This window comes from Heloderma suspectum, chromosome 1, assembly GCF_057233095.1.
Source record: "Heloderma suspectum isolate Gila_16-S chromosome 1, 16-S_ref, whole genome shotgun sequence".
Lineage (NCBI taxonomy): Eukaryota > Metazoa > Chordata > Lepidosauria > Squamata > Helodermatidae > Heloderma > Heloderma suspectum.
In genome coordinates this window covers 150,659,483-150,684,855 of record NC_139458.1, presented here as the reverse complement: position 1 = coordinate 150,684,855, position 25,373 = coordinate 150,659,483, and the positions used below count along the sequence as shown (strand labels likewise).

Genomic DNA, 25,373 nt, shown 5'->3' with positions numbered 1-25,373 from the left:
ACATCCCTGACATAAAGAAACATAGTTCCATATCCATAACCAGTTCCATTGGTTAGTGATGGCCACCACTTTGGATGGCTTTAAAAGAGGATTGGGAAAATGCGTGGAGGATAAAGCGATCAGTGTCTACTAGTCCTGATGGCTATATGCTACCTCCAGTATCCGAGGTGGTATGCTGGACTAGCTGGACCCTTGGTCTGATCCAGCATGGCTCTCCTTATGTTCATTAACTGACTAGGTGCCCAGTTCCTTCCAAAATCCTGGATAACTGTATCAGTGGTGTGATGCCCTCTGAATCTTGGGATGAGGTAGGGTAGAATCAGACTATTAGTGGAGCACATGAATTGAAGTAACTGTGGTCTGGGAGAGGCTTTGCCAAAGAAGCAGGAACAAAAATTATCAAAAAGTAGGGGGAAAGAAGGCTAGCAGGATGCTCAGAGACAGGACTGGGAGAAGACAGAGAGAGAGAGAGAGAGCGCATGTTCAAGACACAGGACCCTCAGGAATAGAGCTGCCCAAGGGAAAACATGCTTTCCAGTTTTCGGGTTGCTTATGGCTTATAACAATTGGATGGAGGTGGTCACTGTTACAGTTTTCAGATGGAAAAGCTAAACTGACAGTGAGCCCCCATGTTACAGAATGAGGTGATAGGCAGAGGCGGCAGAATTCTGGATTTTAGCATTACAGATTGTAAGTGGTGGGATTGCAGATTTAATAAACATAACACACTAGAACATTTTGGAGAAAACCTGAGGTTGTGCCATTACCTGCTGAGCTAGTTTATCGCATGCAGGGTGCTTCTTATGTGAGGGATTTTACTTTTTAAAAAAGTGACTCCGCATGCAGCCTATTCCATCGTTCTTTGTAATATGGGGAGTGGCTCCACATTTTGCCAAGGCCACCCAGAGATATCATGGCTAGACTGGCAATTGAATGCAGGTTCTCAAATGTGTATCTATTAACACCTTCATTAGACCTCTGTGGCTTGGCAGAGGCTTCTGCATGACGGATTTTAACATAGTGGGTGAGTGCATTTAGAAACAGGTTTGGGAATGAAGTACCTTTGGGCATAACAATTTTTCATGCAATAAAACTGCTTGAGTATGTATATACACCTAAGAGCACTGAAATTTTCTACTCTGCTTAGAAGTTTTCAATAGCTCCAAGCAAGCTGCATCACTTACATAAACAGTAGCAGAAAAAGTTGCTTTCAGCTTTAAGAACAGCAATTCTTATTTAAACTCAACCCATCCTGCTTCCATCTGTTCTTGAACTCACAAAGATGTCTCTTACTTGGTGCAAGAAAAATGTCAATCCATGTTAAATTTTGTAGATATACAAAAAAGAAACTACCCCATTTTCAGAAAGCCTTGTTTGGTCATGTCTATACAATTATGGGTTCTGGAGCTATTTTCGGAAAACTGTTAGGAAATGTCAACTGGCCCAGAATGCTGTGGCCAGACTGTTGACCGGGGCTGGTTACAGGGACCATGCAACTCCCTTGTTACAACAGCTTCGCTGGCTACTGGTCTGTTTCTACGCACAATTCAAAGTGCTGGTTATGACTTATAAAGCCCTATATGGCTTGGGACCAGGCTACCTGAAAGACCATCTTCTCTCATACAAGCCTGGGTTTTCAGATCTTTGGGGTGGAACTTCTTCGGTACTACCACCTTCAGAGGCGCATTTGGTGGCGACATGAGAGAGGGCATTCTCACTGGCTGCTCCCAGGTTCTGGAGTGCCCTGCCAAAGGAGCCTAGCCTGGCTCCCAGTCTGCTGTCCTTCCACTGGCAAGCAAAGACATCTTTATTCATACAGGCCTTTGCATGTAAGTGGGTGTGTTGGATTGGGTGCTACCACTTGGCAACAGGGGTTGCTTCATAAAGACACAATGCAAATGATCTGCAGGCCACATACATGCCATAAAAGCATCACATTAAATATTTAAATTTTTAACGGGGGAAAAAATGGCATACTAACTTGTGATTCATGGAGGCCAGATAAGTCTTCCATTTTGTGCTGCCTGCTTACTGGGGCTGCAAAATTTGTGTGTGCACGAGTGCCAGAGAGAGAGAGAGAGAGAGAGAGAGAGAGAGAAAAGGACTCCACACTGCATGGATGCAGTGCATTAACTGGATTCCTACACTGAGAAGGAGGTTGGACTTGATGGCATCAATGGGCCCTTTCAACTCTATGATTCTGCAGCTTCATTGGCTAATAGCTTCCAGGAATAAGACAATGAAAAGAAGAGTAACTGCATCTTTTCTGAGAAGACAGACATGCTATCATGCTGCTCCTTGATTACTGTTCACAGAAAAAGGCCCTCATCTTTGATTCCTTTAGCCTGTGGAATTCGGCAACAATAGCACAAGCGCGTGCATACAGATAGGCATGAGAGAAATCCACTTCTCCTCCCACCCTTCAACCACATACATTCCATTTTTGTGCTTTAGCAAGCTTCTAAGCTTTCAAGAACACAGCCAAGATTTGCCTCTAGGGATCTGTTTCCTTCTGCCCCTAATGGATGTAGACAGCGCAATATATTTCACCTTGACCACCAACCCCAAAAAGGCCTGCTCTGACAACAGTCATGACAAGTTCCTGGATAGAAAATGCTCTCTGCTGAAAAGCACAGAAGAAACAGAGATGTGTGCCACTACTTTTAAAACAAAACAAAGGCCCATAAAACACACACATGAAATTACACAAAAACTCCTCAAGGGACGATTAAGGAAGAAATTGCTCTCGGCGTACCACAACATGCTTCCATTTAACCACTATTCTCATTTAGCATTTTTAGAACAGGTCCTTGTACCTCAAGTATTTACTGTCTAAACTCGGTGCACAACCTATCTATGTATTCATTTATTTTAATTTCTATCCTGCTATGCCCTAGTGGCTGAGGGAGATAAACACAATTTTTTGTACCTAAAAGGATCTCTGTCCCTGGGGAGGGGGCAATGATATAATTCTACAGGAAATAGGGGATGGAAAGAAGGGAATCCAAGTGTCAGGAGTGCCCTTGCTTCCTTCTGAAATCCTCAAGTAGCCAGAATCAACACACAGACGATAGGGCTCTTTTCCAAGGCTTTATTTCTATTCAACCTAATGACGCTTGCAGATGCTAATTGCATGAGCCTAATGAGGGAAACTTAAGAGAGCTGCCTACTAGGGGTTTCTAGCCTTAGTGAATCAGTTGATCTCCATTTGGAGGGTAAAGGTGGGAAGCCTCTGAACTTAAGGGCTAGGAGGCGAAAGTCCACTCCTTTCCCATGGAGCATCAGGGCGCAGCTGTTGATGTCGTGCCAAGTGAGCTGAGCACCTCTTCTTGGTGCTCTTCATCTCCCACTTGTCCCTGCACCGGCACCTAGCATCCCGAAGCTCCAGTTGTCCTCCCCCTGCCTGCCAGGGTCACTACCACGCTTAGGAATGTGATCAGGGAGGGGCTCTCCCTCTGGCGGCGCCTCTGAACAGTGGGCAGGTTCCTCTCCCATGGTTTCTATCTCTTCCTCAGAATCAGAACTGCTTTGGGGCTCTATGGGCTCCGATCCAACCTTGACACCAAGGATGAACAATTGCAGTTGAAGTGCTGGAGGGTTGGAAATGCATCACCACCAGCCACATGTAACAGCAGACTATTACTTAAACCCAACCTCAGATACCAATTTCTATGCAGGGGAGAATTTGACAAATTTGACAAAGTATTTGATTAACAGGCCAGCTGAGGAGAAGAGGGGCTAGATACCTTATGGCTATCCCCTCTTCGAGTTCTTCCCCCAACCAGATGGTTCCTGGTGGCCTTGCCAGCTTGCCCTTGGGTCTGGTGCTGCTGAATGCCAGATAAGTCCAAAATAAAATCTCCCTCATCCATGATTTGATTGTGGATGAAGGGGCTAACCTGGTATGTATTTCTAGGATGGTGAGACCTGGGTGGGGGAACTGGGAGGGGTTACTCTCTCCCAGCTGTGCCCTCCTGGGTACTCGGTGCAGCACCAACACTGACTCCAGGGCCGGGGTGGTGGCGGCTGTGGTCTATAGAAATTCAATCTCCCTCTCTAGGCTTCCTGTTCATGCGAGTGTGTATCTTAAGTGTCTGTACCTTGTGTTGGGTAAGCAGGACAGATTAGGGATTCTGGTGCACCACCCACCCCGCTGCCCATCAGACTCCCTGCCTCTCAGACTCTCGCACTTGGTTGAGGACCCCTAGCATGATAGTTTTGGGGCATCTCAACTTCCATGCTGAGGCTGCTATATCTGGGGCAGCTCAGGACTTCATCGCTGCCATGACAACCATGGGCCTCTCCCAACATGTCATCGGCCCAACACATATAAAAGGACACACGCTTGATCTGGTTTTCTTGACTGGGCAGGAGTATGGTGATCTGAAAGTGGGGAAATTAACATCTGTCCCCTTGTCATGGTCGGATTACTTCCTACTGAGGTTTAGACATTCGGCAGCCTTTCCCCTCTGCAAGGGTGGGGGACCTATTAAAACGGCCTGGCCCTGAAGGCTAATAGATTCTGATGGATTCCAGAGGGCTCTGGGGGCTTTTCTGCTGGTATAGCCGGTGCTCCTGTCGAAGCCCAGGTTGCTCTGTGGAATGCAGAGATGACTTGGGCAGTTGACAGGATTGCACCCAAGTGCCCTCTCCCCTTGAGCAGAGCCCAACCAGCTCCTTGGTATACATCCAAGCTGGGGGCAATGAAGCAAAAGGGGAGATGGCTAGAACACAAGTGGAGGAAAACTTCTGCTGAGTCTGGCCAAACTCAGGTTAGAGCTCATTATTGAGCCTATTCTGTGGTGGTGAGGGTGGCAAAGAGACAGTTCATTTCCACCAGTATTGCATCTTCTCAGTGTCATCCAGCAGAGCTTTTCCAAGTGGTTCATGGCCTCTAACATTCTGGGCCAGGGAGAGAGACTGTGGAAGTCTCAATAGTATGCTGTGATGAGTTTGCATGGCACTTTGAAGATAAAGTCGGTTAGATTCGTCATGAATTGGACACCACAATTAATGCAGTTCCATTGGTAGAGGCGTCCAGAGCACTGTGTGGTCCAGTTCTGTTGGATGAGTTTCAGTTATTGAGGCCTGAGGATGCAGACAAGGTGCTTGGCCAAGTCCGGTCAACCACCTGTATGCTCGACCCTTGCCCTTCATGACTTATTACCTCAAACAAGGGGATGTCAGGTAGGGTCCAGGAGGTTGTAAATTCCTCCTTGAGAGAGGGAGTGGTGCCGGTCTCCTTAAAAGAGATGGTAATCAGGCCACTCCTGAAAAAGCCTAACCTGGACCCAGAGGATGTTAACAACTATAGGCCTGTGGCCAACATCCCCTTCCTGGGCAAGGTGCTTGAGCAGGTGGTTGCAGGACAGCTCCAGGCACTCTTGAATGAAATGGATTATCTAGATCCATTTCAATTGGACTTCAGGCCTCATTTTGGAACAGAAACTGGCTTGGTCGCCCTGTGGGATGACCTCTGCTGGGAGAGGGACAGGGGGAGTGTGACCCTGTTGATTCTCCTGGACCTCTCAGCAGCTTGCAATACTATCAACCATGGTATCCTTCTGGATAGGTTGTCTGGGTTGGGGGCTGGAGGCACTGCACTGCAGTGGTTCTACTCCTACTTGGATGACTGATTCCAGAAGGTGGTGCTGGGGATTATTGCTCTGTGCCATGGCAATTGTGCCATGGGGTTCCACAGGGCTCTATTTTATCCCCTATGCTGTTTAACATCTACATGAAACCGCTGGGGGAGGTTATCCAGAGGTGTGGGCTGAGGTGCCATCAATATGTGAATGACACCCAGCTCTACCTCTCTTTTTCATCAAACCCAGGTAAGGCAGTGGGTGTTCTGAATCTGTGCCTGGATACGGTAGTGGACTGGATGAGGGCTAATACACTGAAACTCAAACCTGACAAGACGGAGGTACTGTTAGTGGGTGGTTCGTCTGCCCGGCTAGGTGATGTTCAACCTGTTCTGGAGGGGGTTGCACTCCCCCTAAAGGATCACGTTTGTAGTTTGGGGGTGCTCTTGGATCCAGAACTGTCACTTGAGGCACAGGTGAACTCAGTGGCATGGAGCATCTTTTATCAGCTTAGGCTGATATACCAACTGTGCCCTTATCTGGACAAAGATAGCCGAGCTGCAGTTATCCTTGCTCTCATAACCTCTCATCTGGATTACTGCAATGTGTTATACATGGGGCTGCCTTTGAAAACAGTCCAGAACCTTCAGCTGGTCCAAAATAGGGCAGCAAGACTGTTAATGTGACTGTTAACAACATCACATTAAGCCAGTCCTTTTCCAGCTGCACTGGCTGCCAGTCCATTTCCAGGCCTGATTCAAAGTGCTAGTATTAATATTCAAAGCCCTTAAGCCCAGACCCTAAGATCATCCTCAGGGGTACTTCTCCAGGAGTCCCCACCAAAGGAAGTGAGGCGGGTGACTACTAGGAAGAGGGCCTTTTCTGCTGTGGCCCTCCAGCTGTGGAATGAGCTCCCTAGGGAGGTTCACTAGGCGCCTACATTGTTCTCCTTATGACACCAGGTCAAGACTTTTTTATTTTCCCAGTATTTTAGCATTTTACCTTCCTAATCTTTTAGCTCTGGTGTTTTAAATCTGTATTTTAAATCTCTGCATTGCTACTAGGTTTTATTCTGGTTGTACTGCTATTGTGGTTTTAAGCTTTTATATTTATATTGTTTTTATGCTGCACTCTGTATTTTTAATTTTTGTGAACCGCTCAGAGAGCTTCAGCTTTTGGGCAGCATAGAAAATAAATAAATAAATAAACCAACCAACCAGCCAACCAACCGGTGGACAGTTCCATTAAACAGCTATACTTGGTGTTAATTGTCTCCCCAAAGAATCAAACGAAGAGCTCTTAATGGAAGGATCCCATAGACCAATGGTATGGAATGTGTGGTCTTCCAGTGGTCATTCAACTACAACTCCCATCATCCCTCATCTTTGGGTATACTGTCTAGGAGGAAGGATGGAATATACGTGTATTAGCTAAATAAAAGCAGCTCTTAGGTTTTACTGAATCCAATGTTACTAAATTGATTTAATGCCTAATATTTCATCATGACTAGGTTGCATAATAAAATGTTATTTTGCTGTCATGTAATAGGCATTTGGCACATTAGACATTAGGAGAAATTTGCACTTGCATACATCTTATAAAGAGGAACTCATCGATATGAGGAAATGGCCCACAAAATGAGGGGCAATCTAGTGGAGGGCCACCCAACAAACAGGAACATTTCATGAGTGGGAAATACTTGGCAAAGACCAAGAGAATTGGTGGAACAGATTTGAAAAATGGACCTGAACTACAAAGGTTTCTCAAAACCGGGTAAATGAACTAGTTCATAAAGCAACAGAGGTCCTTCAGTTATATGAGCCCGGGGCTCCCCTTGTGAGTTAAACATACGAGCCTCAGACTAAAGATCCAGAGACAAGTCCAAGGAATGTAATGCTGATGGATATGGCCACCACTGGCAGGCTACAGGCTCTACTTATCAACAACACCTCCTAGCATTTAGGGCCTAATTCTTACATTAACCTTTGCTGTGACAAAGCTAGCACTGGGGCTGTTAAAAGAAAACCATCTGTCAACGCATGGGCGCCATTCGCAATATGCAGCATGTGAAACGGATGTAGTAATATCATCTCGTGAAGACTATACCGCATAGATAGTAAACATCTAAATCAGAAGTGCTACAGGAACTGGTGGTAAAACATTCCTCAAAAACTTGAGGCAATGGCTTATTGATAGTTACGATGACAAAATAAAGAAGCAACCATAGCTGTCCTTCTATTAGGATGCTATTATATTTCTGCTGAGAGAGAGACAGATTGGAGAGGTGTGACTCAAACAATTGTGACATGCACTATTTTAAGACCTGGAACAGGATAGTCTTACATTTGCTGCCACATATTTGCAAAAAAAATAAATCCCATTTCACTTTCATTATCCATTCTTTTAAAAAATAGGTCAATAATGGTCTGGCAGGCGCATGAGCTAGGGAACAAGAGCAGACTGAAACGGCTCTGTTATTTAATAATTCAAATCCCAAATGCTTAATTAAAAACAGTTTTGCTAGATGGGGAAAAATGAATAAGAAACCACATCTTGTTTCATAGGCTCCACTGATTGACATAACGGATTTGCTTTCCTCTTCGTCTTCTTTTTAAACGCAATATAGATCATGATCTGGAGAAAGAGGTGCTCTCTGGTTAGATTGAGTGTAACAGAATACTTACTCCTCACCCAGTATTCTTGTGGCACTTTTCTGCACTGTTAGTTTATGCTTCAAAGAACATGGTGCTGAGATATTCATAGGCAGAGAAGCTGAGGTTGCCAAGGCCCTTTGGTAGAAGTCTAATTCTAGGATAATCATGAATAGAATAATTAGTCCTATATTCACACATTGCATTTACTCTGTGGTGAACGTAAATCTGAACGGGATTATGGCGTTGAGGTAGCTTGGAAAATGGCTGTCAAGCAAAGGTTTGTCATGCTGCATTCTACTAAACATGCTGTTCGCTAATATGTTTGGCTTCAGATCAGACAACAATACATAATTAAAAAAAGACACATAATTAAATTTTTTTAAAGGAATTCTGGGGTAGTTTCTCTGGAGCGAATGGAGGGCATATCACACCAGCAGGTAGACGGAAAGCCAAGTAACTGTCATGCAGCATTCAGTGAGGTTTAAGATCTTCAGAAAACAGACAAAAGACATGCAGAAGTGAAGACATGACTGATAAAACAGAAGTAAGCCTAGAATAAGATAAAACTTTAGTTAACTTAAAGCCGTTAAGAAGTGAAAGTGAGCTGCTGGACTCATGATAAAGGTGTAACACTAAAGACCAAACTACCTGCTACATTGCAGTTACTTGGAATGTTAGCGTGGCTGCCCTGGTTCCATTGCAAAGTATGTTTGGGATTGCACATGCTGCAGTGGAGAGAGAAAGGGTTTTTTCCCAGACAGCCATTTTTCTCCTGACACACCCTTCCACCAATGTTCTGAACCTAAGTCTACTTCGCAAACCAGAGTCTAGAACCCCATGGGGATCAGGGAGAGTTTCTGAGGAAAGTTCCAAATTCTTGACTGATGTTGCTGTGGGGTTGCCAATAATATATCCCCGTTTAGCTGGCCTCAGATAAGTCAATACAGATGCACTGATTTCAGTTGTGACAAAACTCTATGAAATCTCTGAATGCAGAACTACAGAGCATTCACCATCATGCTTTGAAATGGCACATCCATCTTTTGGTCATGAAGAAATAGAGGGCACATGGGACATATCTGTTTTGATCTTCCAGGCAGGTTCTCACAGCTAACAATAATCCCCTGCTATTATAGAGAAGGATGGCTGTTCTAAGCAGCCCAATTAGTATAACCCCCCATACCTCTCCTCGTAAACCGAATCTTGACAGTTGTCAGAATAAGGAGGCAAAGAGATGGTTCAACCATTTAAAATCGGGTTGCCTACTGACCAGAACAAGCAACGACCTAGCCAAGCTTGCTCTATGGGCTTTCTTTGGGACTAGAGGCAAGAAAAGCAAAGGGTAAGGCCGCCCCCACATCATCTTTTGGCACTAGGTTACGTGCCCAGAACCACAGCAAATTGTTGGGTTCTGCACTCTGACTCCACCCTGGACCTGCTGTGTACACTGACCAGGTCCCAATGAAGTACCAGAATGTTTGACCACTGTAGTTTTGAAAACTCCTACAACGATGAGGGAGTCTGAGCTCAGCTGCTCTAGACAGAATTACACAGAGGAAAGAAATCTGATCCTGCACATTTGTAGTGATGGGTGCCTCTTCCAAGTGGCAATTCACTCACAAAGCACAGCAGCAGAAAAAACGTGTTCCTGCGTTTGTGCAAATTACTTCTGGGAGGGAGGCAGCACCTGTACTCATGGACACACCAATTCAGTGTCCCTTCCTCCACAGTGTGACCTCCACAGAGCTGCTTGGGTCTCTGAGAGAGAGGGCATGAAGGAGTTTTTGGACATCTGAACTGTCCAGGCTTCATTTCGAGTCACTCTGGTGATGACATACCATGCAGTCTTTTGGAATGGCTCTAATATATGTTACATATAACTATTGCAAAAAAGGAGGGGGAGGACATGGTTTTAATTGGAACATGGTGGTAGAAGAGAAGCAGCTCCTTCCCTCCCCCCCCCCGCCCGCCTCCAAGATAAGAACTATTTTCGAAGGGGAATAAAGTATCTCCACATTTTTCTATCATCTAATTTTTTAAAAAAAGGCACAGCATGGAACATGAACATATTTGGAAATGTGCATACTCCCACATAATGCCATCTGTGCAGAATTTGCAGAAAACCCCAACCCCCACCCTGCCACAGTGTGATGAAAAAATTGCATTACATCGTTGTATTGAGTTACACCTCAACTATTAGGAAAGAATTTTAAAAACAGACCTCTCAGGGTTTCAGGCACGTAAATCTGGGGCAGAAACAAGGTTTTTATTTTCTTAAGAGTGGCCAGGAATCATAAACAGTTCAGCAGCAGCTGAACTCTCAGGGCAACCTGAGACAGAGATTTTCTTCCCTCAGACAGGCAGAGGGGAAGACGCTGTTGCACAAACAGAATAAGCTGCCTACCAAGGAGCTGAATAGGTAATATCATATGTGGCAACCCTGCCAGTCTTGAACAAACACATCTACTGATTCAGGAATACACCAGTGAAATTCCTGCCACAGATCAACCTTAGGAAATGTTCCTATCACTTCTTCCTGACATACACTAGGGAACAACCAGTTGGGTTCCTACTTCTCATCTTCAGGGCATATCTGCAACAGGAACTTATATGGAGAGCCAACTTTTTGTATTCTTCAGTTCCCTTGATAAAGACCTGACTTGAGACGCGTTGGGAATTCAATTGGTGCAGCTGTTCCTTTTGATTTTGGTTTCTAGTCCAAGTTAAATCCCCATTCAGTCATGAGCCTTGGGCCCATCGCTCCCTCTCAGCCTAAGGTATCATATTGGGTTATTGTGGGGATAAAATGAGCAGGAGGGAGGACAATGGATGCCATCCTGAGCAGCTTGGACAGTCTGTGCCACTACTTAGGGCCAAACTAGACCTGATGCTAAATGTACCACTTGAAGTCCATTTTTTAATTGTTAATAGCAACTGGGGCATCACTGGGAACCCAGCAGGGGAGAAAGGGTTTGGCCCCCTCTCTGTGTATGGTGATCCCAACAAAAATGGCTTTGCCCTGTCATGGCAACTGTCCACATTTTTAAAACCAACAGCAGCAACCATGGACTTCAAGTGATACATTTAGCATCATGTCTTGTTTGAACCTTCATTATCTTTCTTCCCCCATCAATAGGCCTTGTATCTTGCCTGTCTGCCAATATAACTTCACTGGATATCACTTTGCCACATAAACTTAATAATTTGACAGCGGTGCCTTCATTCAGTCATAGCCATATCCAGAGTTTCTGTTAAAAAATAATGGCCTCTTGTTGTCAGTTTTACTGTCTTGTCAGTAAAAATGAAGTAAAAGATACTAGGTTGGCAGAAGCTGGGACTGTCACGCAGCACTTGGGTCTCAAACTGCTGACCTGCTGACCTTCCAGTCTGCAGTTCAGAATCTTAACCACTAAGCCACCACAGCCCTTAACAGACACTTGCATTGGTCTAATTTGTCTTTACCCAATCCAATTCAAAGTTTAAATTTTTATTGCTTAGCCAAAGGCCATCACCAGTCATTCAAAAGTACAATAAAAAAGTTGGGACACTTGGAATATAATTAAAATATAACCTAATAACATAATCTACTGGTATATTTAGTTTTTATTTTTGTTAAAAATATTATTAACAGTCAGTGCAAAAATGAATAAACAAGGGCCCTACTCATTTATTATTTGACAATCCCCTGCTATCCAAAGTTCTTCATCCTTCTTCATTCTTCTAAATTGTGCTGGCAGTCAATCATATCAGATTCAGCCAATTCCGTTCTAACAGAAAAGACCACAACTAGAAAGCTAGCTAGATCACATATAGTCCTGTGGATCCAATTTATCAGCCAAAAAACCAGCACATCCTTTCTTACCAATCTCTTTTGTCCGCCAGCCACCTCACTATAAGTATCTATCTAGGGAAACTATATAGATTATATTGCAACACTATATGTTCCAGGGTTTCCACTGAAGGTTGTCCAAAGAGACACCAGCGTTTCTCCAGGAGAATCCCTGTGAACTATCCTAATGTAACTGTAGAGGGGGAAACTAATCCAGCTGAGGTGATTACTCTTTGGCACTTTGAGTATGTATGCTTCATTATATGTGGTAGAAGGGCGCTCCTGACATCCAGTCTCAGGTAGAAGGGGTATTAATCTCAGCCAACATCGCATGAAAATATAAGGCCAAAATGTACAATTCAGGAGGTTGTAAATTCCTCTTTGAGAACCGGGTCAGTAGCAGCCTCTTTGAAAGAGCTGGCGATCAGGCCACTCCTGAAGAAACCTAACCCGGACCCAGAAGATCTAAACTACAGGCCAGTTGCCAACATCCCTTTTCTGGGCAAGGTGCTCAAACAAGTGGTGCTCAAGCAAGTGGTTAGTAATCAACTCCAGGCATTCTTAGATGAGACCAGTTTTCTAGATCCATTTCAGTTAGGGTTTAGGAGTGGACGCCACTGTAGTCACTCTCACCTTTGCCAAGAGAGAGAACCCTGTTGGTTCTCTTGTATCTCTCAGCAGCTTTTGATACCATTAATCATGGTATTCTTCTGGATAGGATGTCTGAGCCATCAAACTAGCTCAGCGTCAAACGCTTCACCATCACATGCACTAATACAGTCTTCGCCAACCTTGTACCCTCCAGATGTTTTGGACTTCAACTCCCATCAGCCCCAGTCAACATTTTTTGAGTTTTTTTAAAATATACATTCATACATTTGTATACATTCAGAGCAATGAATACATATGAAATGTATATATGTGAAAATACAACAAACTAGCAATTCTTCATAGGCTTTAACAAAAGCAGTCCAGATATCCAAATAAGTATCCATTTGAAGGTGGCATCTATATGCCAGTCGTTCAAATGCTGAAAGTATTATAAAGTTCTCAATCCATTGCATTATATTTTATGTATGTATGTATGTATGTATTTAAAATATTTATGGACTGTTCCACTTCAAAAGATTTTGGAGCAGTGAACAGCAAGATACAAGAATAAAACACCAGGTTAAAACAGTTAATTTAAAAAAAACAAAAAAACAAATTCCAATAAGGTCAAATTTAATAACTTGCGGCTGGTCACTCAAGGAAGGCTGCTTGAAATAACAATGTCTTCAGGAGGCACCGAAAGGAACACAACGTTGGTGCCTGCCTGACCTCCAAAGGCAGAGAATTCCACAGGAACGGGGCCACCACACTGAACGCTCTTTTCCTGGTGGACTCTAGCTGAGCCATGGGTCCATGTAGAACCACCAGGAACATGCCCTCTGATGACCTCAGTGACTGGGCAGGTTGGTAAGGAAGGAGGCGCTCTCTCAGGTATCCTGGTCCCAAGTTGTTTAGGGTTTTGTACAATAGTACTAATACCTTAAACCTGGCCCTGTAACGAATAGGCAGCCAGTGCATTTCCCTCAGCAAAGGAGTTGCATGCTGTAAAAGGGCAGCTCCCGACAAGACCCACTGCGTTCTGCACTAGCTCCAGCTTCCGGAGCAGCCTTAAGGGCAGCCCCACATAGAGCACATTGCAGTAATCCAGTCTTGAGGTTACTAATGCCTGTACCACCGTGGTCAAGCTATTCCTGTCCAGGAGATGAGCGTTTATCCTTCCAAAGTTGTAATATCAGTCTTTTAGCTGATGTGGAGCTAGCCATCAGAGCCTTGAACCAAGGAGAGGCAGGCAGCTGGGACATCCTACAGCAGCAGGTGGGCCAGCTTACCATCTTTCTGGCCCTGCCTGGCACTGTGTTTGCTTCCTGAGATGCTACCTCTGAGGCTGGAGCTGGAGAGAAAAAACACTCTCCTAGGGAGATTGCAGCTGATTTGGGCCAGCTGGGCTTAAAGGTGCATGGGGCAGCTCTTGTTCTCTGCCCACCTTGACATGGGGCGGCAATGATGCCAAAGGCGGTGTCACCCCTTTGGGGAAAGCTGCTTCAGCAGGGACACAAGGGCAAGGGCTACCCCCCCTTACCTTAGGCTGATTGGCTTTGCAGATGTTAGCTGTTTTACTTACAAAATTTTTGTTACATGCTTGGGAGAGAGGGAATGGGGCCAAGTCAGGAGACTTGAGGAAACCTCAGTTAGTGTGGTTATGGGTCAAGGGAGATATGGCTTTGGAGAAGGGCTAGCCAGGTTAGGGGAACAAGGTCCAGACAGTTAATGGCTGTGCCACATTCTGGCCCTCTTCCCATCCACAGGCATGGTGGCTGCCCTATCAGGGCGTCTGGATGCCCTCTCTGGATGCCCTATCTTCCCTCAGGCCTCCGGCTGCTGCTCTTAAATGCCAAATCAGTTCAGGCCTCCCTTAGCCATGATTTAGTAGCCTATCTGGTATTCATAACCGAGACCTGGGTGGGTGAGCAGGGACAAGTTGGTCTCTCTCAGCAATGCCCATCAGGGTACTTGGTTCAGCATCAGGGTAGACTTGAGGGTGGGGCGGGGAAGTTGCTGTGGTCTATAGGAATTCCATCTCCCTCTGCAGGCTCCCTGTCCATGTGACTACTGGTCTGGAGGATTTGCATTTTGTGTTGGGCCAGCAGGACAAACTGGGGATTCTGTTGTTGTACTGCTCAGCCTGCCGCTCAAAGATTCCCTATGTGAGCTGACGGAGATGGGCTCAGGTATGTTGTTTTGAGATCCCTCAGACTGTTGGTTCTGGGGGATGTCAACAGTCATGCCAAGGGCAACTTGTCTGGGGCAGCTCAGAATTTTATGGTCTCCATGACAACCATGGGACTGTTCCAACATGTCATCCACCCAACGCATATAGCAGGGCATACTCTAGGCCTGGTTTTCTCAACTGGATGTGGAGATGGTGATCTGAAAGTGGGGGACTTTGCTTCAGTTCCTTTGTCATGGTCAGATCTGAGGCTTACGGCAGCTTTTCCCCTCTGCAAGCATGGGGGACCTATTAAGATGGTCCACCCCCAGAGGCTAATGGATCCAGATGCTTTCCAGAGGGCTCTAGAGAGCTTTCTGGCTGATATGGCTGGCTCTCATGTCGAAACCCTGGTTGATCTGTGGAAAGCAGAAATGACCCAGGTGATTGACATGATTGCTCTTGAGCACCCTCTCCTGAGTAGAGCTCATACTGCTCCATGGTATACTCCAGAGCCGAGAGAGATGAAACAAACTAGGAGACCGCTTGAGTGCAGATGGAGAAGAACTCCTAGTGGGTGCAATTAAACACTGGAGTATGCCTATGGTAAGGTATACTCAGGGACAGTGAGGGTGGCAAAGAAACAACATTTTGCTGCCTCTGTTCAATCTTCCATGTGCCGCCCAGCAGAGCTTTTCAGGGTAGTCCATGACCTATTACATGCTGGCCCTAAGGGCACTGTAGACCCATCCATGACCTGCAGTAATACATTCGCTAGGTACTTCCAGGATAAAACCTCTTGCATTCGCTGGGACTTAAACTCCAGTGTTACAGCAGGTGAATCTGGTGAGGTGTCCTGACCACAGCCTTGTCCAGTTTTCTTGGATGAGTTCAGCTGGTACAGCTCGAGGACATAGACAAGGTGCTTGGACAGATTTGTGCAATCAGTTGCGTATTGGATCCTTGCCCCTCTTGGCTTATAAAAACTGGCAGGGAAAGAACAGCTGGCTTAGCTAGGGAGGTGATTAATGCCTCCTTGCAAGAGGGAATGGTCCCGAGCTGCCTCAAAGAGGCAGTGGTGAGACCACTCCTGAAGAAATCCTCCCTGGACCTGGAAAATCTTAATAATTATAGGCCAGTGGCAAATGTTCCTCTCTTGGCAAGGTTCTTGAGTGGGTGGTTGCCCACCAGCTCCAGACACTCTTGGATGAGACTGATTATCTAGATCCATTTCAGTCAGGGTTCAGGCTGGGTTTTGGCATGGAAACAGCCTTTGTCGCCCTGTATGATGACCTAATGAACTTGAGCACACTCCGGGAGAGAGCAGAGGACAGGAAGGCCTGGCATGCTATGGTCCATGGGGTCACGAAGAGTCGGACATGACTTAACGACTGAACAACAACAACAATTATGACTTATGTCGGAAGACAGACAGGAAGAGTGTGACCTTGTTGATTCTCCTTGATCTCTTGGGTTTTTTTGATACCATTGACCATAGTATCTCTCTGGGGTGATTGTCTGAGCTGGGAGTGGGAGGCACTGCATTGCAGTGGTTTCACTCCTACTTGGATGGTCGGCTCTAGAAGGTGATACTTGGGAATACTCCTTGACCCCGTGGATTCTCCAGTATGGGGTTCTGCAGAGGTCAGTTTTGTCCCCCATGTTATTCAACATTTACATAAGCGCGGTCATTTGGAGTTTTGGCGATCTTCTTCAGGTGAGGCTGTGGATGTGCTAAATCGGTGCCTGGCTGCGACAATGGACTGGATGAGGGTTAATAAAATGAAGTTCAATCCAGACAAGCCTGAGATGCTGTTGGTAGGTGGTTCTCCATCTTTGTCACTTGAGGCACAACAAGCAAGGCTGTGCTCAGGACACCTCACACAGACTGCCTATGACCAACTTCGGTTGGTGGCCCAGCTACGTCCCTGTCTGGACAAGGATAACCTGACTATGGTAACCTCCAAGTTAGATTATTGCAATGCACTCTACATGGGGCTGCCTTTGAAGATGCAGCTTGTGTAAAATGCAGCAGCCAGACTGATAACAGGAACAAGACGGTCAAACCATTTAACATCGATTCTGGTCTGCTTGCACTGGCTGCCTGTGTACTTGCAATCCCGATTCAAGGTGCTGATTCTGACCTATAAAGCCTTACATGGCTCAGGACCACAATACCTGAAGTAATGCCTCTCCTGGCATGAACCAACCCATACACTACACTCTGCATCCAAGCCCCTCCTTTGGGTGCCTCCTCTGAAGGAAGCTCAGAGGGTGGCAACAAGGGAGAGGGCTTTCTTGGTGGTGACCCCCCATTTATAAAATGATCTCTCCGAAAAGTCCTGCCTGGTGGTAACATTGTTATCTTTTTGGCACCAGGTTAAAACTGCCCTCTTCTCTCAGGCATTTGGCAGCATATAATGAGTTTTTTTTAATGAGGTCCTCGATTGTCTCTAGCTGAGTGTTTTAAATTGTTTTAGATATATGCTGTTGTTGCATATGCTATCTGCTTTATGTCCTTACGTGAATGGTTTTCACACTTTATATAATGTATTTTAATGGTTTTTGTGAACCACCCAGAGAGCTTTGGCTATGGGGTGATATAGAAATATAATGAATGAATGAAGAGGGTGTGGAGAATCCATTTATGCTGACAATTCATTAATTTCAATAAGCAGGTAAATAATTAAAAAGAGCGTGTACATCAGCAAATATTAAAGGCTGTTCTAGTAAAATTTTATCAGTATAATAACCTCCTTCCCAAATTAAGAAACTATTGACATTGCCAAAAGATATGTTTAAAAGAAGCATTAGCCTCACTGTACCACAAGCAATTAGCTGAAATAGACAATCCCTTATTAAAAAGACATTGTGGTGTCCAATAGACGTGAAAGAAAAGTTTTCTGAAAAGGAAAATTAGGCTGAATAAGATGCAGCCTAAGAACCATAGATGCCAAAGCAGCAATCCACTGATTAGGCAGAAATGGACAAGCCAATTCCCTATTCCATTCTTGCTTAAAATCCTGTATATCGTATTTATTCACCAGTAACACGTTTTTATAGACATGGATCGTGGGTCGCTTTGCACTACCAGCTTCAATAAGCGCTGCCAAAAAGCCCCAGTCAACATGGCCAATGGTCAGGAACGCTGGGAGTTGTAGTCAAACACATCTGAAGAGCATCAGGCTAAGGAAGGCTATACTAATATAATGTGGATGATTTAAACAGCCTCATCCTGCCCGCCGGCTGTTCCTGCTCAAGTGGGATAGGATAACTTGCAAGTGCCCTTTGGCAGTCACAGTGGAGTCAATCACTGCCCCAAGACAGCCGGCAAACTCTGCCTTCGTTTGCATGTTTAGGCAGCAACAAAGCCTTGTTAAGGCTCACTTTTTCTAGCAGTTTCCCTGGCCTCTGCTTTTTTTGGGGGGTGCGAGCATCTGATTTTTGTTGTTGCTGTTCTAAGTTATTTGTTCTGATATTGCTGCTGCCAAATTGCTTTTATTGGATTGCTTTATTGTTTAATATGATTTTATGTGTTCAAGATATATTGTTAGCTGCTCTGGGGGCCCTTTTTAGTGTGGAAGGTGTGGGATATAAATGAACCTATTAATAATGTTGAGCCAGTGCAGCTACTGTACAGTTCCTGGGTTACAACCACTACAAGATGCTTGAGCAATGAAAGGCAGTCAAGATCACAGTCATGTCCCCCAAGAAAGACCTTTTTCTCCATTTTTCTATTAGACCTTTCATTAGCCTTCCCTGAGCCAGGAACCAGTGCAGAAAAGAATCCGCATAACCTCATTGAACAAACTGTAGCCTCCTTCTAGTGTCCAGCATTCATCCACAGCTACAGATTCTATAACATACTTGGTGTTGCTTAGCACTTAAAAGAATCAGGGCCCAGGCCCGTAGGACACAAATCTGCATAAAAATTGCATATCTTGATTTGTATCTATGCAAAGGTAGAGATAATTACTAGGATTTATTTAAATTTCACAGCCAATTAATTCCTCAACAAAATAAACTCAAATAAAACAAATTCTTTACTTCATTTGCACTCTGCCCCAGATCATCCTAAACCAATGGAAATTTTTTTGTCTTAGCTTAATTGCAAAGAAGGGAGTGTGTGTGTGTGTGTGTTGCAGTATGTGGGGAGGGCAGGACAGCAATCCCCCTTGAAAATCGCCACCTGCATGGCAATTAAACCAAAAAAAACCCCTTCCATGGCACCAATGGACACAATGGAGAGTAGATTTAGGGCCCTAGGAAATAGATTCAAGGCTGAGGTCCCATTTATTTATTTTATTTTTTATTAATTAAATTTCTTAATCACCCATCTGGCCAGTCACCTGGCCACTCTGGGTGAAGTACAACCGTTGTTGTTCAGTAATTAAGTCGTGTCCGACCCTTCGTGACCCCATGGACCATAGCACGCCAGGCCTTCCTGTCCTGCGCTCTCTCCCCGAGTGTGCTCAAGTTCATATTCATTGCATCGGTGATGCTATCTAGCCATCTCATCCTCCGCCGTCCCCTTCTCCTTTTGCCTTCAGTCTTTCCCAGCATCAGGGTCTTTTCCAGAAAGTTTTATCTTCGCATTAGGTGGCCAAAATATTTGAGCTTCAGCTTCAGCATCTGTCCTTCCAATGAGCACTCAGGGTTGATTTCCTTTAGGATTGACTGATTTGACCTCCTTGCAGTCCAGGGGACTCGTAAGAGTCTTCTCCAGCACCACAGTTCGAAAGCATCGATTCTTCGGCACTCAGCCTTCCTTATAGTCCAGCTCTCACAGCCATACATTACTACTGGGAAAACCATAGCTTTGATTAGACGGACCTTTGTCGGCAAGGTGATGTCTCTGCTTCTTACTATGCTGTCTAGGTTTGCCATAGCTTTCCTCCCAAGGAGCAAGCGTCTTTTAATTTCATGGCTACAGTCACCATCTGCGGTGATCTTGGAGCCCAAGAAAGTAAAATCTGTCACTGCTTCCATTTCTTCCCCGCCTATATGCCAGGAAGTGATGGGGCCAGATGCCACGATCTTCGTTTTTTTAATGTTGAGTTTCAAACCAGCTTTTGCACTCTCCACTTTCACCCTCAACAAGAGGCTCTTTAGATCCTCTTCGCTTTCTGCCATTAGGGTGGTATCGTCTGCATATCGGAGGTTGTTGATAATTCTCCCGGCAATCTTAATTCCGACCTGTGATTCATCCAACCCAGCGTTTCTCATGATGTACTCTGCATATAAGTTAAATAAGCAGGGTGACAATATGCAGCCTTGTCGTACTCCTTTCCCAATTTTGAACCACTCGGTTGTTCCATGTCTGGTTCTTACTGTTGCTTCTTGACCCTGGTACAGGTTTCTCAGGAGACAGGTAAGGTACTCCCATCGCTTTAAGAATTTGCCACAGTTTGTTGTGATCCACACAATCAAAGGCTTTAGCGTAGTCAATGAAGCAGAAATAGACGTTTTTCTGGAATTCTCTTGCTTTCTCCATGATCCAGCGAACATTGGCGATTTGATCTCTAGTTCCTCTGCCTCTTCGGAACCCAGCTTATACTTCTGGTAGTTCTCAGTTCGCATACTGCTGAAGCCTAGCTTGTAGGATTTTGAGCATCACCTTGCTGGCATGTGAAATGAGCACAATTGTGCGGTAGTTTGAACACTCTTTGGCGTTGCCCTTCTTTGGAATTGGAATGTAAACTGACCTTTTCCAGTCTTGCGGCCATTGTTGAGTGTTCCAAATTTGTTGGCATATTGAATGCAGCACTTTAACAGCATCATCTTTTAGGATTTTAAATAGCTCATCTGGAATACTGTCATCTCCGCTAGCTTTGTTGTTACTAATGCTTCCTAAGGCCCACTTGACTTCACTCTCGAGGATGTCCGGCTCAAGTTCAGTGACCGCACTCTCATGGCTATCAGGGACATTCAGATCTTTCCTGTATAGTTCTTCTGTGTATTCTTGCCACCTCTTCTTAATCTCATCTGCTTCTGTTAGGTCCCTGCCTTCTTTGTCCTTTATCATGCCCGTCTTTGCACAAAACGTTCCCTTGAGATCTCCAATTTTCTTGAAGAGATCTCTAGTCTTTCCCATTCTGTTGTTTTCCTCAATTTCTTTGCATTGTTCATTTAAGAAGGCCTTCTTGTCTCTCCTTGCTATTCTCTGGAACTCTGCATTCAGTTGGATATATCTTCCCCTTTCTCCCTTGCTTTTCACTTCCATTCTTTCCTCAGCTACTTGTAAAGCCTCATCAGACAGCCACTTGGCTTTCTTGCATTTCTTTTTCTTTGGGATGGATTGAGTTGCTGCCTCCTGAACAATGTTACGGACCTCCGTCCATAGTTCCTCAGGCACTCTGTCTATCAGGTCTAGTCCCTTAAATCTATTCCTCACCTCCACTGTATATTCATAAGGGATATGATTGAGGTCATACCGGAATGGTTTAGTGGTTTTCCCTACGTTCTTCAATTTAAGCTGAAATTTTGCAAGAAGCAGCTCATGATCTGAGCCACAGTCAGCTCCAGGTCTTGTTTTTACTGACTGTATAGAGCTTCTCCATCTTTGGCTGCAAAGGACATAATCAATCTGATTTCGATATTGACCATCTGGTGATGTCCATGTGTAGAGTCGCCTCTTGTGCTGTTGGAAAAGAGGGTTTGCTATGATCAGCGTGTTCTCTTGGCAAAACTGTATTAGCTTTTGTCCTGCTTCATTTTGTACACCAAGGCCATGCCTGCCTGTTATCCCGCTGATTTCTTGACTTCCTACTTTAGCATTCCAATCCCCTATGATGAAGAGGACATCTTTTTTTGGTGTGAGTTCTAGAAGGTGTTGTAGGTCTTCATAGAACCCATCAACCTCAGCTTCTTCGGCCTCAGTGGTTGGGGCATAGACTTGAATTACTGTGATGTTGAATGGTTTGCCTTGGATTCGTACTGAGATCATTCTATCGGTTTTAAGATTGTACCCCAGTACTGTTTTTCCCACCCTTTTGTTGACTATGAGTGCTACTCCATTTCTTCTAAGGGATTCTTGCCCACAGTAGTAGATATGATGGTCACCTGAATTAAATTCACCCATGCTTGTCCATTTTAGTTCGCTGATTCCCAAGATGTCAATGTTCCATCTTGCCATCTCATGTTTGACCACCTCCAGCTTACCTTGATTCATTGATCTGACATTCCAGGTTCCTAAACAACATGGTTCTTTACAGCATCGGATTTTCTTTTCACCACCAGACACATCCACAGCTGATTGTCCTTTCGGCTTTGTTCCAGCCGCTTCACTCTTTCTGGCGCTACTTGGAAATACCCTCTGCTCTTCCCCAGTAGTATACTGGACACCTTCCGACCTGAGGGGCTCATCTTCCGGCGTCATATCTTTTAGCCTTGTGATACGTTCCATGGGGTTTTCTTGGCAAGAATACCGGAGTGGGTTGCCATTTCCTTCTCCAGTGGACCACATTTTGTCAGAACTCTCTGCCATGACCTGTCCGTCTTGGGTGGCCCTGCACGGCATAGCTTGTGGCTTCACTGAGTTACGCAAGCCCCTTCGCCACAACAAGGCAGCGATCCATGAAGGGGAGTACAACCGTACAAACAGTTTAAAACAATAAAATTCCACATTAAAACATTGTATTTCTAAAAATACCCTAACCCACCCCAAATGCCTGCCTGAACAACCAGATTTTCAATGCATGGCGGAAGCTCATTAAAGAGGGGGCATGGCGGAGTTCCCTATGGAGGGAGTTCCACAGAGTGGGGGCCACCACAGAGAAGGCCCTCTCCCTCATCCTCACCAGCCTAGCTGTCCTGGCTGATGGGACACAGAGAAGGCCATCCGAGGCTGATCTTGTTGAGCGGCCTGTCTGGTGTTGCTGGAAGTGCTCCTTGAGATAGGCTGTGCCAACCGTATAGGATTGTAAAAGTCAACGCCAACACCTTGAATTTCACCTGGAAAACAACTGGTATCCAGTGCAACTCCTTCAGCACTGGAGTGATGTGATCATGCCGGCAGCTGCTTTAATCAGGCGAGCCGCCGCGTTCTGCACCAGATGCAGCTTCCAAACCGTCTTCAAGGGTAACACCACATAGAGCGCATTACAGTAGTCTAGACGAGAGGAGACCAGGGCATGTACTACCGATGGGAGCAGATGGTTGGGAAGGTAGGGGTGCAGCCATCATATCAGATGGAGTTGGTACGGCACTGTCCGGCTCACAGCTGACACCTGAGCCTCCATGGACAGCTGGGAGTCTAAAATGACAACCAGGCTGCGGACCTGGTCTTTCAAGGGTAGCCATACCCCATTCAACACCAGGTCAACATCCCCCAGCTTCCTCTTGTCTCCCACCAAAACTACTTCGGTCTTGTCAGGGTTCAGCTTCAGCTTATTCCTCCCCATCCAGCCACTCACCATCTCCAGACATTTGGACAGGGATTCTACAGCCAACTTTGGTGAAGATTTGAATGAGAGGTAGAGCTGCGTGTCATTCACATATTGATGACACCGCACCCCAAACGTCCTGATGATAGCCCCCAGTGGCTTCACATAGATGTTAAATAGAATCAGGGAGAGGATGGAACCCTGTGGCACCCCACAAGTGAGCGGCCACTGGTCCGAAACCTCCTCTCCCAGTGCTACCCTCTGGTACCTGCCGGAGAGGAAGGACCGGAGCCACTGTAATACGGTGTCTCCAATGCCCAACCTGTCCAGGCGGTCCAGGAGGATACCATGGTCAATGGTAGGGGTGGACGAAAGTCACTTATCTGTCCTCGAAGCTTGTTCACGGTGGGGGGGAGGCGCTTCGCTGCTCCCCCCGCGAAGTTCAGGCCGGGGGGGAGGCTTCCCGCCTCGCCCGGCCGAAATTCAGGCCGGCGGGGAGGCTTCCCGCCTCGCCCGGCCGAAATTCAGGCCGGGGAGGAGGTGCCTCGCCTCGCCCGGCCGCGAACTCCAAAGTTTAAAAAAAAACAACACCCCCGTGATAGGCTACGTGACGATTAACGTAGCCTATCACGGGTGACTTTGCAAATCTAGCCGTGATAGGCTACGTTAATCATCACGTAGCCTATCACGGGGGCGTTTTTTTTTTTTTCTTTTATTGCAATGGCGGCAGCGGCAGCTGGTCGAATGACCGGCTGCTGCTCCCGCCCCGCAAGAACACCCGCCGAACCGCCGGCTGGACCCGCCGCTGGGAGGGAAATTCGGCAAAGGTAAGTCCCGTCCCGGGGGGGGGGAATTTCTCCCCGAAACTTGTTCGGGGGGCCGAACACGTTGGCGCTTGGCCCCCCGAAGTTTCGGGGAGAAATTCTCCGCCATCCCTAAATTGGTATCAAAAGCTGCTGAGAGGTCGAGAACAAGGAAGGAGCATTCGCCCCTATCCAGAGCCCTCCTCATATCATCCACCAAGGCCGTTTCTGTCCCATGCCCATGTCTGAAGTCCGATTGAAATGGGGCTAGATAATCGGCTTCTTTCAAGTGTGCCTTCAACTGCATCGCCACCATGGGCCCAGACCTTGTAATGCCCCTGTCACTCTGGGCCTGATAGATTATACTGCACACACATGTAACTTTAGCCTGATGGCTGCATCTCCCTTGCTTGCAATTCACCCCAAGTGGGGTGGGAGACAGTTTGCAGTAAGAAAGCCAGGGGAGGGGTGCTTAACTCTTACCCTGCTCTAACGACTTTCCCTCTGAGACTCACCCTCTGCAAGCAGCTTCTCCTCCTCCCTCTGTAGGATTCCACAGCAGTGTTCACCTCACCAACGTGGTTCTAGAACAGCCTCCTCCAACCTGATGCCCTCCACATCTGTTGAACAACTCCCATCATCCCCAGCCAGCATGGCCATTGGCAAAGAAATTAAATGGGTGATAGGAAGCTGCCTTGTGTCAGGTTAGACTATTTATCCATCTAGTCCAGTGCTGTCTGCTCTGACTGGCAGTGGCTCTCCAAGGTATTAGGCAGAGGTCTTTCTGTAGACCTGCTCTCTGACCCTTTTAATTGGAGATCCCAGGGATTGAACCTGGCACTTTTGGCATGCAAAGCAGGTGCTCTGCCACTGAGCTGTAGACACTTGACAATATGGCCAGCTACAAGGATCCATTGTGCTGCCTGCCACACAATGGGCAGTGCAGATCAGTCACCAATAGACTTGACCTCTGTGGTATCTCACTGGCCTCTTTCAGTTCATGTCAAGAGGATACTTTTATGGTCCTAGGTGTTTTGGTCTTTCTGCAAGAGTCAGTACCAACTGCTTCAGGAGAAAAGGTGCAAGGACCAGGCCATGTTTTGTGCAAGAGATGCTTTTTTCTGCCAGATTCATCATACACCCTACACCGCACTTTTTCCTTTTCATTCTCCCATCACTGGCTTTCTCACCAGTTCCGTTTCAAATTGGAACTCAACCCCTCATGTTCCTTGCTTTTTGGCACTGCAGATGCAGAGTCCATCCTCTTTGATCTTTAAAGCAACACTTTTGAGGGGTGTTTCCTTAACCTTTCCAGTTTTTTCTCTTTCTCAAGCCTGTAAGTAATATCCTTCTCTTGCAG

At 45.9% G+C, this 25,373-nt stretch overlaps 1 protein-coding gene across 10 annotated transcripts in view; it reads right to left on the bottom strand.

Moving 5' to 3' along the window:
* The window catches only part of MRAS (muscle RAS oncogene homolog), a 77,667-nt gene that overhangs the window by 42,051 nt on the left and 10,243 nt on the right, over positions 1 to 25,373 (bottom strand). For 5 of the 10 annotated variants that reach the window (XM_084806791.1, XM_084806801.1, XM_084806820.1 and 2 more), the window contains one exon: positions 8,270 to 8,393. The exons of the other annotated variants lie outside the window; for them this stretch is intronic. The gene's annotated coding sequence lies outside the window, so the exon portion shown is untranslated. The remainder of the gene's footprint in view (positions 1 to 8,269; positions 8,394 to 25,373) is intronic. 10 annotated transcript variants of the gene reach the window in all.